Source organism: Haliotis asinina, chromosome 14, assembly GCF_037392515.1.
Source record: "Haliotis asinina isolate JCU_RB_2024 chromosome 14, JCU_Hal_asi_v2, whole genome shotgun sequence".
Lineage (NCBI taxonomy): Eukaryota > Metazoa > Mollusca > Gastropoda > Lepetellida > Haliotidae > Haliotis > Haliotis asinina.
Genome location: NC_090293.1, coordinates 42,603,706 through 42,622,039, shown reverse-complemented (window position 1 = coordinate 42,622,039; position 18,334 = coordinate 42,603,706).

Sequence of the window (18,334 nt, the reverse complement as noted above, 5' to 3'; positions counted from 1 at the left end):
ATGGCATTAAACAAGCTAACTGGTTGTCCAAACAGGTAGTTATTGTAGACTATTGACAATACCCCTGTGAATAAGCATGTGCCCAAGTTTGGTCTGTCAGGATATTCACTCATGTAAGGGAAATTGAATGCAGTATTTACAGACATGTGCCTCTCAATGAACCGATCGAGAGTTTCTTGTGATTCGCAAAATACTTCAGTAATCAATACATTGTATTAATGATTTGTTATGGAACCTAGCTGTAATTACTTGGGCTCCATAAAAGGTTTCATTATGTAAATATGGACGATTTGATGACTGACTCTCCATATATTGCTGAGTTCCTGGACGTGCCATCGAGAGCAATTCTTGAAGTCTTAATTTGTTCACCCCTGTTAGCTCTTCACATGTTCCGCTGAGCATCACATGGCCATCGCACAACGACTTAGCGTGCACAGAAAGCTACTTTTGAAAAGCCTTTGTCTTCCAGCCCTGTCAGACCTTGAAAAAAGATTACTGAAGACACTTGACTTGTAACAGACCTGCAGGTGAAGAGTTTTGCTTTGTCAAAAGCCTGTTGAAAAGACACGTTTTGTAAGAGAGAGACTATTGAAGACCCCCGATTTGTGACAGAACTGCCGTTTAGGAGCTTTGTTTTGCCAAAAGCCTGCTGAAAAGCCACGTTTTGCAATAGTAAGGTCATGGAAGAGATTTTACTTGTTACAGACCTCTCTTTGAGGAACCTAGTTTTGCCACAGAACTGACGTTTCTTGACTTGACACAGATCTGCGGCTGAAGAGCTTTGGGCTGACAAAGAGCTGTTGTCCAAAAGCCCAGTTTTGACACACAGTGGTCACTGAAAATCCTGGACTTGTTACTAGCCTGTCGTTGAAGAGCCTTGCTTAGTCACAGAACTGGTGTTGACAAGTTTTGCGCCGTCACTGTACTGCCTTTAAAGAACATTGATTAGTCACTGAAAGCAGTGGTTTGTGGTGGGACGGGCATAGATAAGGTTTGTCTCGTTGGATTCTGTTGCAAAATACATCACTCTTCCTAAGATGAAGATGGATGTTATATGGGCTTATTGTGCATGTTTCATCGCTTCAAGCACATCTCTAATTGTCACGAACAGATACTATAATAACGTAGCGTCCACTGTAGGTGACGGCGTTAACACGTCGGATGCTGTTGTTGTGGTTCGTTCACTCATCGAGTGTGCTATGAAATGTTCCAACATTCACGGTTCCAAAGGAGTGATATTTTGCGAATCAAGCAACAAATGTTTCTCTCTGACCGACCTCAAGACGACATCACCTGTCCCCGTACCATCTACAGATTGCAAGGTGTTCGCAAAAAGGGTGAGATAATATTTGGAATTATCCGATAGGCAGTAACCGAATATTGCCTGTGTAAAGTACCTCTAGGATAAAACATATGTTTTTGCGGTTCTCTATGTATTCTTATTTTATCGTTTCGCTTGTTCGGGTACCCATCCACAACTCACCCACATTCCACCTACTCACAGTATTACTTTGGCACATACGTCCTGTCCTTAGTAGTAATTATAATAATGGTAATGATAAATGCTTTTAAATTTATGACACTCCATTCACTAAGCGAATGCTCATAAACATTATTACCCCGGATTACCCAAGCTGCCTGTAAGCTGCTAGAAGGTTAATAGGCGTGTACCACCGGGTACCCATTTTTTTCTTCTGGGTGGACATGGGCAATTTTGAACAAATTCACTTGCCCAAGGTATGACCACATAGGTGCTTGGTTGTTGGGCATGACTGAAGGCCTAGAAACTCTCAGGAGTCAAGCTGCCGATCCAAACTGTCAGTGACCAACCTTGTTTAACTTCAACTGATTTATGACCTGCACTCTATGTACAAAACCACACGACACCGCAGTAGGAGACTTGTAGACAGAATATCTACCTGGAATGTAAATCGTTTGTGTCTGTACCCCATGGTCGCTCCATACGAAAATGTATTGAACAATGGTGCATGTTGTTACCCTGCCTTGAAACATGACACTCACGAGATCAACATGGTCTGGCCGGTTCCGAGTAGTGTGTCTCGGACTTGTATCCATGGTAACCCGAGTGGGGTATTCATGATAACCCGAGTGGGGTATTCATGATAACCCGACTGGGGTATTCATGTTAACCTGACTGGGGTATTCATGATAACCTGAGTGGGGTATTCATGATAACCCGAGTGGGGTATTCATGATAACCCGAGTGGGTATTCATGATAACCAGAGTGGGGTATTCATGATAACCCGAGTGGGGTATTCATGATAACCTGACTGGGGTATTCATGATAACCCGAGTGGGGTATTCATGATAAGCCGAGTGGGGTATTCATGATAACCTGACTGGGGTATTCATGATAACCTGACTGGGGTATTCATGTTAACCTGACTGGGGTATTCATGATAACCCGAGTGGGGTATTCATGATAACCTGACTGGGGTATTCATGATAACCTGAGTGGGGGTATTCATGATAACCCGAGTGGGGTATTCATGATAACCCGAGTGGGGTACTCATGATAACCCGAGTGGGGTATTCATGATAACCTGACTGGGGTATTCATGATAACCTGACTGGGGTATTCATGAAAACCTGACTGGGGTAGCAATGTAAATCCGACCCTGACTTTAGTCTTGAAGCAGCGGTTCACAGACGGGCACGTCTGAAACAAGCTTGTACTCGACGTAAGACCACTTTTTACCTCACCTGACTATCTTTAATATGGTACAACCCTTAAGTTACTTGACAGAAAAGAACATCATGCTTGTTTAGAGTTGATTAAATCGGGGATTAGGTAGACACGTTTTGTGCTTTTACTGCTCGTGTTTCCTCCTTCCCTGACTCGTTCCTCAAGCTCTCAGTCACTGGTTTGAATATACCTTGTCTGGGATACTTGATAGTGATGATGGTGATCATATTGAACAACTCCTGAAATGTAACTTTTCTGTAGGGAGAAAAAAAATGCAACTTGTCCTGCCCGTGGGAAGATGATAGTTGTGTTGATGTGAAAGTTTTAGTTTGCAGTGTTGGTAGATGATGGTTGTGAAGATTTGAAGATGTTGGTTGCAGTCTGGGAAAGTGTCAGTGATTCGGGTAGCGATGCTGGCGGTTGTGGTGGCTGTTGTGATGATCGGGTGAGAAGATGATGGCTGTGGAGCGATGTAGGTGGCATTAGTGCTGGCATACACTAAAAATATACCATTAATCATATCCCATTCAATAAATGTAGCACACCATATTGTTGAATAATTCCGAACACTTTCGTTGTGACAAAATGTAAGCTCAAAAAAAGAGACAGAGACTAAAATATCCACGAACGTTGAAGCAATAGATGGCAAGAAAAGGTGTAAGTTTGAAATGATGTGTCACAGGCAGAGTATGTATACGCTTGAAGTATGCGAAACCACACAGTCTGACACAGCTGCAGCTGAAGCTGTACTTCTCCTGAAAGAAATATGCATCCGCCATTTTATGGGCAACCCAAAGTTCATGATAACAGTTCTCTGTATCTGGTGGGGAAATATGGGGCCATCTCTCTTAAATGTACTGGTCTAAATCCGATCCTGCCCGATAAACTGCCCTCAGCTGGTTGTAGCACGGGGAGATTAAATACCGACAGGTGGTGCGTTTACACACTGTACTTAATTCTTGAGTTTGCTTCTGGACATGCTCCAGCATGTGTATTTTCCACCAAGTACACGTGCAACAATTTCTTACATGAACATTATTATGATACGTATGCTGAGCTCGAACATGGCTATTTTAGCGGTCATTATATTTATGGGTGCTTCACCAGGTGTAGAGAACGTTTCTGTTTCCCAGCGCCATAGAGCAGAGACAAACTGGCCAAAGCCATGATAAAGTAATAAGGGAGCAGTACAGCCGTCACCTTCTCACCTGATCATCACAACAGCCACCACAATTATATGATTAATGGTATATTTTTAGTGGTATGCCAGCACTAATACCACCAACATCGCGCCAGAGCCTTCACCTTCTCACCTGATCATCACATGTGAAATGAACAAACTCACAGGTAGAAGAATCAGGTAGCGTGTATAGTGAAATTTCAATTTCATATGTGCAACATGTACATTTAGATCTGTTGATTCCATGTGACTGCAAAATTTGTTTTGTTACATTTATTTATTTATTTATTTATTTTTGGTGTAATTGAGCAAATCATCGGACTCAAATTAATTCAAACGTCCTGTCGAAACAGTTCGCCATCTCCCGAGATGACAGGAACTCTTGAAACAAAAGAGTACCGCACACTGTCAAAATGTATATGGGGTTAAAAACAAACCATGTTCTATCATTTAATCAATACGTTTTGGCGTGTTTCCTGGAGATGAAAAAGATGATGAAGGCAGTATTTTTATACCTGGACACCCACAGCATCTGATCACAAGACAAAAATGCAAACATATTTCCCGTAAAATAATAGAATAGAATAGGATTTATCGACTGCAATCAAATATTCTCAATAGATTGTGGTAAGGTAAATAATGAGGTCGTAAAACGGTTTACTTTTTGCCAATTAAACTAACGTGCACTCATGTTCTGGATATTCTTTTTGATAACGTTTATATAGCCATGTAGACCAAAGTAGGTTTCTAGTGGATGAATATAGTTTACTGACGCAATGAGCGTTCACTGAAAAAGGTTTAGGCATTATAAAGTGCGCCTGGTGCACCCTCTACAGTCAACAGTAGAACAATGGGGTCACAGAGACCAGTTATCTGGATTGGAACTTGTTTGCATATTACCTTCTCTGATTCACAAGAACCAGGCAACGTTGTCTCTTTGACTGGCGAAAACAGCTTCAGCCAAACCGCGACTTAGTTTTACAGCATGGCGCCTAGCTTTTGACATCCAGAGCCACGAAGCGCTTTTAAGCGCTTGAAATGTGATTGGGGTCAGGTGATCTCAATGGTTATTCCGTGACGTCAATGCCAGTCACAAGATATCTTTGCACGAAATATTGTTTCAAAAAGCTAAGCGAAGCGAAGTGTCTCATTGCAGTGCTGACCATGAGCGGCCATAAACGGCATCAGCTCCTCGACAACGATCACGATACGCCGCTGCACTGAAGCACCCAAGAATTACGAGAAGACGAATGTGCACGTTTCCGCAGAAAGCTACCCACCTAATTATGCTATCTCTACGTAATCGGTCAATTTCCTGTACACAACACTAGGGGAGACACCACTGCTCCAAGTTTGTACATTCCCGTCGGCCAAACTCAGCGTGAAACATGATTCGTAACTAAAGGCAAGCCAACGCCATTGTGTCTGGTTCCAGCTCAGGTGCAGTTGCGCCAAGCATACGTTGAAGTCAAGGTTTCACGAGAGAGGGTGCTAAAGAACTGCAGAACACGTTGTGTAACTTTGAGTGCTCTGGAAATCTAACAGATTAACTCAGTGTGTTGATAATACAAATGCATTGCATGTATAATATATGTATACCCTTGTATACTAGTGTTCATGGTCAGAGTGTAAATAAAGCTGCGTTCGTCTCTCCCAGATAGCACGTGTAATGGGCATGAACCTTTCGGAAGTGGTGCATGTCAATACAACTTGGCAGCCTCGCTGTTCAAACTCGCGATAGGAAATAACCCATTTGAAGCTATTGATTATCTATTGACAGGATTATCGGGTTTATATCTTTGTAAAGATCCAGCCAATGGCGACGCCTTGGTGTGGAAAAGCCAGACAGCACATGTTTGTTTGGTATTGACTGTGTGTTATTGAGAAATGCTTGTATACTTACGAATGTGAGTGCATCCCTCTCCATGAAGAAATTGATTGTACTTTAACTGTAGTGCTTATTTCAGTCTCAACATTTTGAAATCAGCTGTCAGTGATCGTGTTGTCTACAGAACCTTACCCTACCCTAAATCCCACACACACACGACCATCCAGACCCTAACCCCAAGCCAAAGCTCCTTCTCCCAACAGAGAAGCGATAGACACGTGAACGTTTGTCTAATTCCTCCCCTGATGCATAGCTGCCTGAAACCTACATTCTAATACATTATCTCCTTCTTGCAGACTGACCAATGCACGGCTCCTATTAGGGTTGCTGGGGAATGTAAGTATCTATAATTTACCATTCATCCCATTTATCATGACATGTGTATGTCCAGTTCTCTAATCATTTAGCTGCAGCCTTATGGACAGGTCACTTGAACGTGTGACCCTTAGCTATTGAGATACCGTGTAAAGCACGTCCTTATGCATTCCAAAGTGCTGGGGTTTATTCGCCCGCTTAGTCCGAAACTTTAAAGATCGCCCTTTCATTCTGGGGTGCTTCATTAATTGGCATATGTATAGTTCTAACAGTGTGTGTGTCATTTTAGTTTTTCGCCGCTCTCGGCAGCATTCCAGTTATATGGCGACGGTCTGTAAATATTCAGTTCTGGACCAATCAGTCCAGTGGTCAACGACATGGCCATCGATCTACGCAACTTGGATACGATGATATGTGTAAACCAAGTCAGCACGCCTGACCACCCGATCCCGTCAGTGACCTCGTAAGACAAGCAGGGGTTGCTGTCACTTACTAAAGATCAAATGTATACTTCTTGAAGGAACGAATTGGTCTCTCTGTCTTGTATGGAATCAACGTACATTGTTCATGACAAACGTCCTCGTTTATTTGGAAAGGTTAAACAGTATGCTTTGTGTGTTATGTATGCTGAAACATACCGAAATATTGATATTTTTCTCATTCTTATAATGTTTTTTGTTGTAAAATAATTAATTCCTTCGATTACCTACTATGTAAATATGAATAATAAAACTGATTGTCTCCTTGAGTGAGCTGTCAAATCGTTTGAGTGAGGAATGTCACAATGTACACCCTGTTCAATGGCGATATTGAGGATGTATTTACCATGTAATCAATGGCAACTTCAGGCACATGGACAATTCACATTCAATATTAGTGATTAAGTGAATTTACGTTTACGCCGTCTTTAGCATATTCCAGAAACATCACTGCGAGGTACACCAGACAAAAAGCTTTGCAGATTGTACCTATGTGGGGAATCCAGCCCGGGTCTTCGGCGTGCCGAGCGAACGCTTTAACAACTAAGCTACCCAATATTTCAGTGTAATGCGCAATGTAATACACTACTGCTCACAAGTCGATTCCACCTCATTGCTTTGGTGACCTGGGATTCTGAGAGATTTGACGATAGACTTGCGATAGACCAGCGGTAGACTAACGAGAGGTTTGTATCTCGAAGTCGTAAAATGTGATGATCCGACTTAGAATTTATCTTCAGCAACCCATGACTGTCGCGACAGGTGACTGACAGAATCGGGTGGTCAGACTCGTATCCCATTTGTGCGAATCGATGCTCATGGTGTTGATCAATGGAATATCTGGTCCAGTCACGAATATTTAGTGAGTGCGGAAATAACCAGCCAAACAAATGTAATTTGTCAAGTGCGTTGTCTGTGTTTGTTTGCTGTTTGCTGTGTGTCGCTGTTATGACACCGACATGAAGTAAACATGCGCCGATCCATTACACATGTGGCGTATAGTACAAACTCGCATGTTTATCATAATGATGTATATCTAATTTATTTGTTTGTCTCTGTCAGCTGAAGAGCCACGTCTGATAGTTGCGATGGCTAATGCTGTGACTCTCTACGGATCCAATGGTAACGTAATCTGGACGGACACACTATCCCTGATTTCGAGAGCAATGGCTTACTATAAAAAGAAGAACCGGATTTACCTTGGAACGAACCCTGTGACGTCGACAGACCTGGACGGGGGCGACCCACAAGCGCATGGAACCAACTATACAGGTAGACTGTCACCGTAATACGAGCAAGTTGGGTAAAGTGTGATTGAGTATGGTTTTACACCGCTTTTAGCACTATTCCTGCAATATCACAGTGGGGGACACCAGAAATGGGCTTCAAACATTGCACACATGCGGGGATCCGAACACGGGTCTTGTTTTATGTTGTTTTATGTCTCGATCTGAAGTGTAAAAGAAGATCAGTTAAAAATTTGGAATTGGATTTGGTACCAAAGAGAAGACTTTGATAACAACATGTCACTGTACAAATGAAACAATCAAAGTGTCGCCTCCCTTTTATTTCAGGATCAATTCTTGGAATTTCTGTCGACGAATGCCGAGACTTGCTCTACCTATCTGTTACCGCGGATCGCATGGTCAAGCTGGAGCCCGACGGGAAGTGGACAATCATGGCGACAGAAGTAGAAGTGAACAAGCCAAGGCAAAACCAGCTTGACCCGGAACAGAAGTTAGCAGCCAAACTTCTTACCTGGTCACCGTTTATCTAAATACAATATTTATTTCAAAATGAACCCAAAGTCATGGTACAAGCATTTTGTAGAAAGTTTTCAATAACACTGCGCACCTTTTCATGGAAGTGTTGCTTAAATTGTAATCTAAACTGTGTTAAACAATTCTTATGGCGAATTCACTCAGCCAATACACCTTACAGTTAAATTTTCTAGAGCCTGTGTCTGATGTCTCCTGAACAGCACAAGAAACGCAAGTTTCGAAATTTCATAAAAGTAAGCGTTCATGTTTATGTCGTCTATTAGAAAAATGACAATGAAAAAAAAGAAAAGAATGCGGGGTTTTGGATTTTTTTTTTTTTTTTTTTTTTTTTTGGGGGGGGGGGGGGGGGGGGGCTCTTTAGTTAGTATATAATCCTTTTGGAACATAAGTACTTAGAAGTGAAATGCCAGACCCTATTTAGCAGAGTTAAAGTGACTTGTTTGCGATGGGCCTTATCGAAGAGGGGGCAAAAGGAGGGCTGTGGGAAAAGTGGCCAATATCGGAGTTTAGGATAAAGGGACTTATAATGGAGTTAAGAGAAACCAAGCAAAATACATTAGCCCAAACCTGAATTCTCGACAGCATGTCAACAGATTTCAAGATATTTACGTATTTTACTCAGTGAAAATCACATTTACTCAAGTAATTACAAATTTGAGAGTACAAAAAAAACATGAGAATCACTTAAACCCAGTAGATCTATCATACCATGCGTACATTACTCAATTAACTAAATTCGTCGTGGCGCACAAACTCTACAACAGCATTAGCTAATGGTAGGCGATGCCTATATATACATATACTATTAGAGCCAAACCCACTGTCCGGGGTGGCTCTGATAGTCACATGACCTCCATGTTGAGCATTCAGAGATGGCTACCAAATGTTTGGCAATATGACAGTTACTAAAACTTTTAGTCTTTTGAGATACATTTATATTTATATATTTAGAAGACTTAAGTGCCCAGTAAGGATAAGAAACTGTAAAAATAAAAGCACTAAATTCTTTTAATTAGTGCGAGTATACCAAATGCTAGTTACTCCTCAAAAACTTCAAATACTTATAAAGTAAATACTTATAGAGTAAACACTCAACTGCTTGAAAAAAATATCTGGAGCTCTGTAATGTTAAAGACGATGTACATGTGATATGTTTCCAGCTGTCAACACTGGTGTACTTTCTGATATTGCTGGTATATCGCTAAACGCGGCGTAAAAGTAAAGTTTAACTCAATCAGTGTTAACGCCATGTGATATAAGTGCCTAGGATATACTGAACAGCTAAGGAAACGCAAACAAATGAAATTTGATGAAAATTTTGTGTCCAAGTTTATGTTTCCTATTTAAGAACTCGACCAAAAACGGAGTTGCGTCAGTATATTTCAACACAGAGAAAGCTTCACTGACCTGCGTTGCCTTTCCCGTATTCTCCGTTTCTTCCTCTGTCAGAACATACATTTTGTCTTTAGCGTGCTGTACTGGGCAGATGAGGGTTTCAAGACAGTAAAGAGCATGAAAACTCATGAAGCATCTCCTGTGACAACGATCTTCACGACAACATCCATCGTGTGGGGCATGGACATCGACATTCCTGGTAAATAATAAACTTGTGAAATTAGAGGTTAACTCTTCAAGTTAGCATTAATTTAATTCTCTAAATGAACAACATTCAATAAAACACTAAAGCTAGGTAAGTGAGTCCTGAGACGACCCCGTTTTCTTCGGCCCCCTTTTTGATGGGCAGATCTAGAGTTACCTATCTTACTGTGCCAGAATCCTGTTATCGTGGGTCGAATCCCACATTTCACTTGATTTGTGAACTGGATTGTTAACGCCACACGTTCACTCGTGTGTTTCATCAAAGGTGAAAACGGCAAGTACCGTAAGTTCTAGTCTGGCATGCAGACCCTGGAGCAAATATTATATAAGAAATCCCATGCAAGTCTAAAAATGTGGCCAGTCTAGATTTCCACAGCTTCAGGAAATGAAGAAAGTCTCAGGTCTCCTTTTCAGTATATTTTATGTTTCTCTTATGATGTTTTAAAAAATATATTCATTTCGAAGACAATTTGTTAGTCTACATAAGTTTCTGAACATTGTCCATCGGCTTGGCATCATTGAGTTATATTTACGCATTTCATTAGTACAAAGTATCAAGACCTATGGTTTCTAGGTGCCGTGAAATAGCAATAAAAATTACATCAGACCGGTCTGTTAAAATTTAAAAAGAACAAAACAAGTCAACGAAACAAGTGATTGATATGAAGAACAACGATGACACTCACGCCTAGGAGCCGGATCACATGACTTGACAACATAAACAAGGCATGGCGTCCAAGACATTCCAATCATGTCAAGTGAATAGGTGTCATCATATCAGCTGTTAATATGAATCAACTCACTAGCAGATGCAAATGTAAGACAACTCTGCCAATATTTGCCTTTACCCTATAATGTGTGTCATGTCGTTTCTCTGTGACATCTCTCTGTGTGCACGTGACCACACTGGGCGATTCTATTTAGATGAGAGGGGAGTAAGTCTGAGTTTAGGTTTCACATCATTGCGTAGTTGCCGCACTCAGTAAAACTCAGTTAAATCGCGCAAGTACTATAAATAAACGAATATGGATCGGAGTAACCTGTAATGAACATAAATCCCCGTAAATGGGATAGGATGACATGTCAGTCAAGCCAGTGAGCCTTATCATCCGACCCCGTTAGTCGTCTCTTACGACAAGTATGAACTAGAGAAGATCAAGTCTAACCCGGATTTTCTCGAGCCTCGTGTGGAAATGTAACAGGGCTTGCATTCATACTATCGACGACACCTTACCTTGTCGGCTTGCTGACTGCGTTGATCCCTGTGGTCATGTGGACAAGTCGTTCGATTTTGGATCAGATAGTCCGTGGTTCGAGTCTCGTACTGCAACAAGCTGACAAAGTAACGATTTCATCTATGGGATGACTCAGAGCCCCGTCACACAAAAACGTATAACTATCATATATAGACTTAAATATATTGATACGACGGAGAATACAGACTAACCAACACACTGTCTTATACACCCACAGCCCAGAAGATCTACTGGTGCGCCAAGTCGACAGGCAAGGTATGGGTATTCGACATGTCGACTTCCATCAACACCGAACTTGTCCCTAATGGCAACTCCGTGTCCGGCTCCTGCAGCGGGCTACGTCTCTACAACGACTTCATCTACCTTATCTACTACAGACATGGGTAACACTATTTATATATATTCAAGTTCACATATGTGGCGTGTGGTATGATCTGTCACAGGCGCTTTGGTTTGACGTGGTGTGTGGTATGATCTCTCTAACACGCTTTAGCTTGACGTGGTGTCTGGTATAATCTGTCACGGGCGCTTTAGCTTGTCGTGGTGTGTGGTATGATCTCTTACAAAAGCTTTAGATTTATAATGCGTGTTGTATGATCTCTCACACGCTTTAGATTTACAAGACGGTTGGTATGATCTCTCACGGGGCGCATTAGCCTGGCATGCAGTGTGGTATGATCACTCACAGAGCGCATTAACCTGGCATGCAGTGTGGTATTATCTCTGACAGGGCGCATTATCCTGGCATGGCGTGTGCTATGATCTCGTACAGGGCACCTTAGACTGGCATGGCGTGTGGTATGATCTCGCACAGTACTATTTGATACATCTAAGCACTTGTAAATTGCAACCATTCGCTACTTCTAATCCCTGCAGACCCGTGAAGGTCCCGGGGTAGAATAGGCCTTCAGCAACCCATGCTTGCCATAAAAGGCGACTCAGCTTGTCGTAAGAGGCGACTAACGGGATCGGATGGTCAGGCTCGCTGACTTGGTTGACGCATGTCATCGGTTTCCAATTGCGCAGATCGATGCTCATGTTGTTGATCACTGGGTTGTCTGGTCCAGACTCGATTATTTAAGACCGCCGCCATACAGCTGTAATATTGCTGAGTGCGGCGTAAAACTAAACTCACTCACTCTAATCCCTGCAAACACGTTCTACAGCGTACTCAGTCGTACCTCGAACTCTGACACACGGAAACCTGCAAATGGTGGAAAGTTCAGAGCGAGGCTCTGCCGCAAGAAAGGTTTGGCGGTCTGGTTCGGAATTGATATTATATCAATCACACTGTGCGTAACACAACTGCACCGAATAAACGCAAAAATACCACCACATAACAGGTGTAACCTGTGAGCCAGATTTATAGGGAATCATCTTACGATGTCATCAAACGGGGGCAGTCTCTGGCTTATTAAGGCCATGCTGCTTACACCTCGCCATAATATTATTACATCTCGCCATGTTATTAAAGTTTAAAATCACAATTTATATGAAAATGCCATTGTGTTGTGAAACAGTGAAACGAAAGTTGCTTGTGATGTCTATTTTAACTTTCACACGAGAATAGTGAATAGTGTCTAAATAGGTCAGTGAGACACATGCTCGTTATTGTTTGAATAACGTTTAAGACTGATTCTCATTCATGTGAAGCTATCATTCTGACAAATTTCGTTATTACTCCAAGTTACCTCTTTTTCAAAACGTGCAGAACTGGCAAGCCAGCACTTTGGTGTCCTCACCATATATAATGTATTACTTACATAGGATGCATACTAATTCATTGGTACTCTTATTTCAGGTATGTGGAGAAGAGATTTAGAAATGGAACTCTGGTTGAGAAGCTTCTGGAAGGAGTGCTTCCAGAAGCAAAAACAAAATACATGGCCATCGTAGAATAATAGGGACTTTTTCGGTTTCACAACATACAGACGTGTATGTATAAATAACAAAATCAAATGAAACGATATAAAATCCCTCAGATTATACTTAATAAAACTGGCCAATCCTGTTGCAGAACTGTTGAAGTTTACAACTGATAATCATTGCTATAATCTGACTAATTTTTGGTTTGGTGTTTAAATTCACATTCCGTAATATTCAAGTTTTGTGGGGTTATTCTGTAAACAACAATTGATTGACATCATAAGTATTTCAAATTTCGGAAATGCATCAACCACTTCACGGCGTGACGGCAAAAACCACATAGAGCAAGTTGTTGCTGTTGTCACGTATTCCACCACAACCTCAACGTTTTAACTCATGTTACGAGTTGGCTCTCCTTTTCGTGGCAGGATCCGCAGTTCGACTGTTGAGGATACGGGTTGTTCTATGTTTGATAGGCAATGATATGTGTCACGTTCAGCTTACCAAATCGCGAAAGTGCACATTCGCACATGCCTTTTGAATATTTTTATCTCGGAAAGGTTCGTACCCGAACGATTCCGAATGCTATTTAGCGTACGCTCGCTTCCGGGTGATGCACACGGCGTACGTACAGCCATTACAACGGTGAGTAAACAGTCGCTGAAAATAGTGATTTTGGCAATATTCACGGATGTCATCTTGCGGAAATATTAGCTGATGGTAACCATTTCAACAGAAACCCCAAAACGTATATACTGCAGGTCAAATAACTGTGTTATATGCGGATTTTTGTTTGTGGAGAGATCTATGTCAGTGACCTGAATATTTTGAAAGTTCCTCCGATCCCTAAATAGTAGCCGTTGTCTGATTGGTTAAATCTATTTAACCGTTTCGCGTTTGATTGGACGGTCATTGGTGACGCGACCTTCTACTAGGTTTTGTTAGACTCAGTGGTGGAGTGTAACGAACAGTACTGAGGATATGTTTAGTTAGACTGACCAATTAAGGAGGTTAGTTTGTTATTATCGTACTTATCACGGATTCTCAAGCTTACTAAAGGTAACACAGATATCATTTGAAGCTTTAAAATACCATGATTTTTAACATTGAGCTGGACTACACGATGACAAGATAACAATGAAAGGGATTTTATGGCGCTTTATTCAGTTGACAAAACACCTGCCTCTCACTATTGTACATTAACATGTAGATAAATATACCAGTAGAAATGTTTCACGATCGTGATCATTTTAATTACAGTGTGAATACAACCTAATTTTCATTTATACAAATACGTACGTGATCTATTCCGTTTTCATTTCGTATTTGACATACAGCATGGAAGAGGACAGATACAATATGTATTGCAATAAATACTTATTTTAATTATTACATCTTCTGTTGTTTAAATCGTGAATGTTTGTTTGATTCCGGTTGTCAGGTGTATCACAACATACGCAGTCAAGGATCAGCTTCACTTCGTAAAACTGTCCAGGCAGGGAGCGTCAGGAATCGAACCCCGGTGTTCCGATTTGCGACCGAACACTTAAACCTTATGCTACCCACCACTCTCATTTAACAGACAGACAGACAGACAGACAGACAGACAGACAGTCAGACTATTCATTTGAGTCTCATCTCGCATATAAAATGCAGGACACATATAAGCTACAATACAGACTAGAAGTGAGCCACCCGTTTAGGGTTGTGATAGACTAATGCAATCTTCATCATAGGCACATGTAAATAACTAAAAGTCGGTCACGACGGACAATGAAGTAAACAAGAATATCACACATATGAATAATAAAACTAGTATCTATCTCTAAAGATGGATTTCAAATTAGGACAATACGCCTAAAACGGGCTACAGATCACCATCAAACACATGAGACATGGAACACTGAATGTTTTTCGAATGTCCCATTTGATGTGCAGTACGTAAGTGAGTGAGTGGGTAAGTGAGTATGCCTTTGCGCCGCATTTAGCAATATTCCATCAATATTACGTCGGCGGACACCAGAAATGGACTTCACGCGTTCCCCATGTGGGGAATCGAACACAGGTTCAGCGTGACGAGAGAACGCTTGAGTCACTGGGCTAACCCACCGCTCCCTTTTGATGTTTGAGCTCCGCAGATCATACAGATAAAATGCATATGGTCATAGCGACTGCGTTAACAAGACGCCTATTCTTAAAGAAACCTGGGCCACATTGATTGTCATATTCTCACATTAGATTCTTCCGCATTCTTCCATATTTAAGAATATGATATATTTAACGACTGTAGGTTACCATGGCAACTATTCCACTGAGAATGTAATTTAATTAGGATGAGGATGTTTGCCTCCTGTTGGGGGAATTCGTCTGTTTTAACGTGATTTAGCCAGGCTAATGACTTAGGAAAAGTTTTCGAAATAAATCTTTAGGTTTGGTTATTGTACATTTGATTAAGAAAAAAACACACTTTAGATTGGCTTCTGTTTGATATGCTGGTTGTTAAACACACCTCTTAGCAATGTTCCGGCTATATGATGGTTGTCTGTAAATAATCAAGTCTGGAACAGATAATCTAGTGATAAAAAGCACGAGCATCGATCTACGCAGACTCTGGGATACTATACCCACTGTATGTGTATAGTTTAATAGTATGCTTTGTTTGGGTCAAGGGATTTTGGGATCTTTCTGGGTCTGCATAATTTAGATATCTTTAAGAAAAACAAAAACATGATACCTGATTAATACAAAATGAGGCAGACTTTCCCCTTTAAAACCAAACGATTGAAACAATTACTGAAGAAAAAGGCCTGAAACCATGCTTGAAAAGGACTAGAGAGAAAAATAAAGTGATTGTGTGGCGACAGAGATAGGAACAGGACTTGCATATCTGTAAAACAGTTGTTTTCTTTTGGTTGTTTTTGTTTTGCAAAAAGTGAGAAGTTTTTTACATGCGAAAAAAGCACGTGGTTTCTTTCAACAGTCTGAACATCAGACTTCGCATTTTGAATACGACAGCATGTGTCAACCCAGACAGTGGGTCTGACCGCACCATCTGTTCCCAAAGGTCGCCTCTTACAAGTAATATGGGCTGGTTAAGATCAATATTAACCAGGATGTTCACGTTTTCATACACTTCTTGAATAAACTAAAATTGATGAAAGAGGGATTAATTAAAGAATACGTCATCATTTATATTGAACTGTTTGTCTGGATGTGTGAGTATGTGTTTGTCTTTACAACGATAAATCTCTCCTTTGTCTCATTAATGTCAGATCAGAGAGGAAACCACACATGTTGCATGCTCATTTCGTCAATCACTGTTGTTTTAAGGTCTCCACTCTCTAACAATGTCTTGGATTACCTGCAGCATTGTTGATTTACTAATACCAAAGCCTAAGCAACATTATTTATTTTGGAGTCAATATGAATGCTTCATCTGAAGCCCCGTTAACATCGTATGTCGTTGTGTGTTCCGCCAGTCGATCCATTGAACGAACGGCTCCGTGGACGACAAGTCGTACCCACATCCGTATCTGTAATTAGCAACTGTTGTTCATTACATCGCTATGGCAATTCTAAGTGTGGAACCATCCTAGTGACAGGAAATTGAGTAGGATTTCGGCTCTCTCGTCGGTCATAACCTTTCAGGAATCAAAATGTTAAAAGTCCCATCCAAAAATACATAATCCTAGATTAAGAATTGGAACTTTGAAGCTGTACGTTTTGTGCTAAACATAAGTATATTCTATGTATTCTTTATTGGAAATTACTGTCCGATCTGTACCGTATCTTTACTCCTGTAACACCAATATGTTCACCATTCACTTGTCACAGACTGGTTTTATAGCACTTTGTTCTAACGAGGTATTACCGTCTTTTCGACAGCTTCACTTTTACAAAGTGTTTTGTTTCTTCTCGTTAGTGTGATTTTGATTACCTCACATCGTGCCATAATAAACCTCATAACCTTGTTTATCCTCCAGTCGGGTCAGTGAGTGAGTGAGTCGGTTTTACGCCGGTACCTGAAAATGTAAAATCATGTCACTGAAATCATGTCAGTTTGTCCAAGACAATGCTGTTGTTTCTTTGTGTTTTTGTCTATTGTCTATCCATTTTCAGCCGATTTTGGGAATGTTTCAACAATATCAAGGCAGGGGGACACGAAAGACCCTTTACAACACCCGTAAAGATCCGGTTTAGAATTGATCTTCAGTAACCCATAATGCGTTTATGTGAGAGCAGGCAGTGCAGTGACTTCAAGACGGCGTGATGTGAGAGGGCTTCTGTGTTCTGCTGTTGATCCATGCACCAGTGTTCTGCACCTTCTCGAGTCTTGTGATTAGTCTCTCTAGAAGGCCGAAATACAGACTGTTTCAAGTTGAATCGTGACTGGACTAATGAGCTTACAAGGACGCATGTGACTTCTCTGGACAGCATTTGTCGAATGTTCCGAAGATGGTATATTCCAGCGATATAACTCCTGAGGACACCTAAAATGGATTTCACACATCGTACCCATGTTGGGAGTCGAACCCGGGTTTTCAGCTTGACGAACGCAAACTTTAACCACGTGGCTACCCAACCGCCCCTTATCAGATGAGTCTTTGAGGCAAGCTCATTAAGAAACAAGTGTCTTCAAAAGATTTACTTATTAATACCATGTTACTGTGAGTTATCGTTATGTATAAAGTTCAGTTGTCATGGTTACCACAAGGTCCCATACGAAGCAGGACCGCAATGGTAGTCATGTGTAGGATGAAGCTGGAGAGAGACAGAGAGAGCATCCGCTCTTACTGTCCACTATCAAGATCCAGAAAATCCAGACTAATTGGTCCGACTGGAACCGAATCTGACAGGCCAAAGCTGCTGATGTCAGTGAACACAGTTCTTTCATTACCCCCCTGGCGCTACACAAGCCTTACATACACAACTAGTTGTTGTTGCATGATAAGGGCAACGGACTCGTTCAGAGTACTGGTGCCACATCGATTCTAGTATTTGCTTGTTTGGTTGAAGACTCTGCGGTCTGGAAGATCAATTGAGTAAATGTTGAAGGAGGACGAGATACGTGGAAATACAACATACGTGGAGTTTATTTATTCAGTCACTCATACCTTTACATCCCCAAAGCGATTATTCACAGGCATTCGACACATAACTACCATTCGACACAACCAGAGGTACTAACACCCGACACAATTGAGCCTTCCCATAAGGGGCTCCTGGGTAGGTCTGTGGATAAAGAGTTTGCTCTCACGCCGA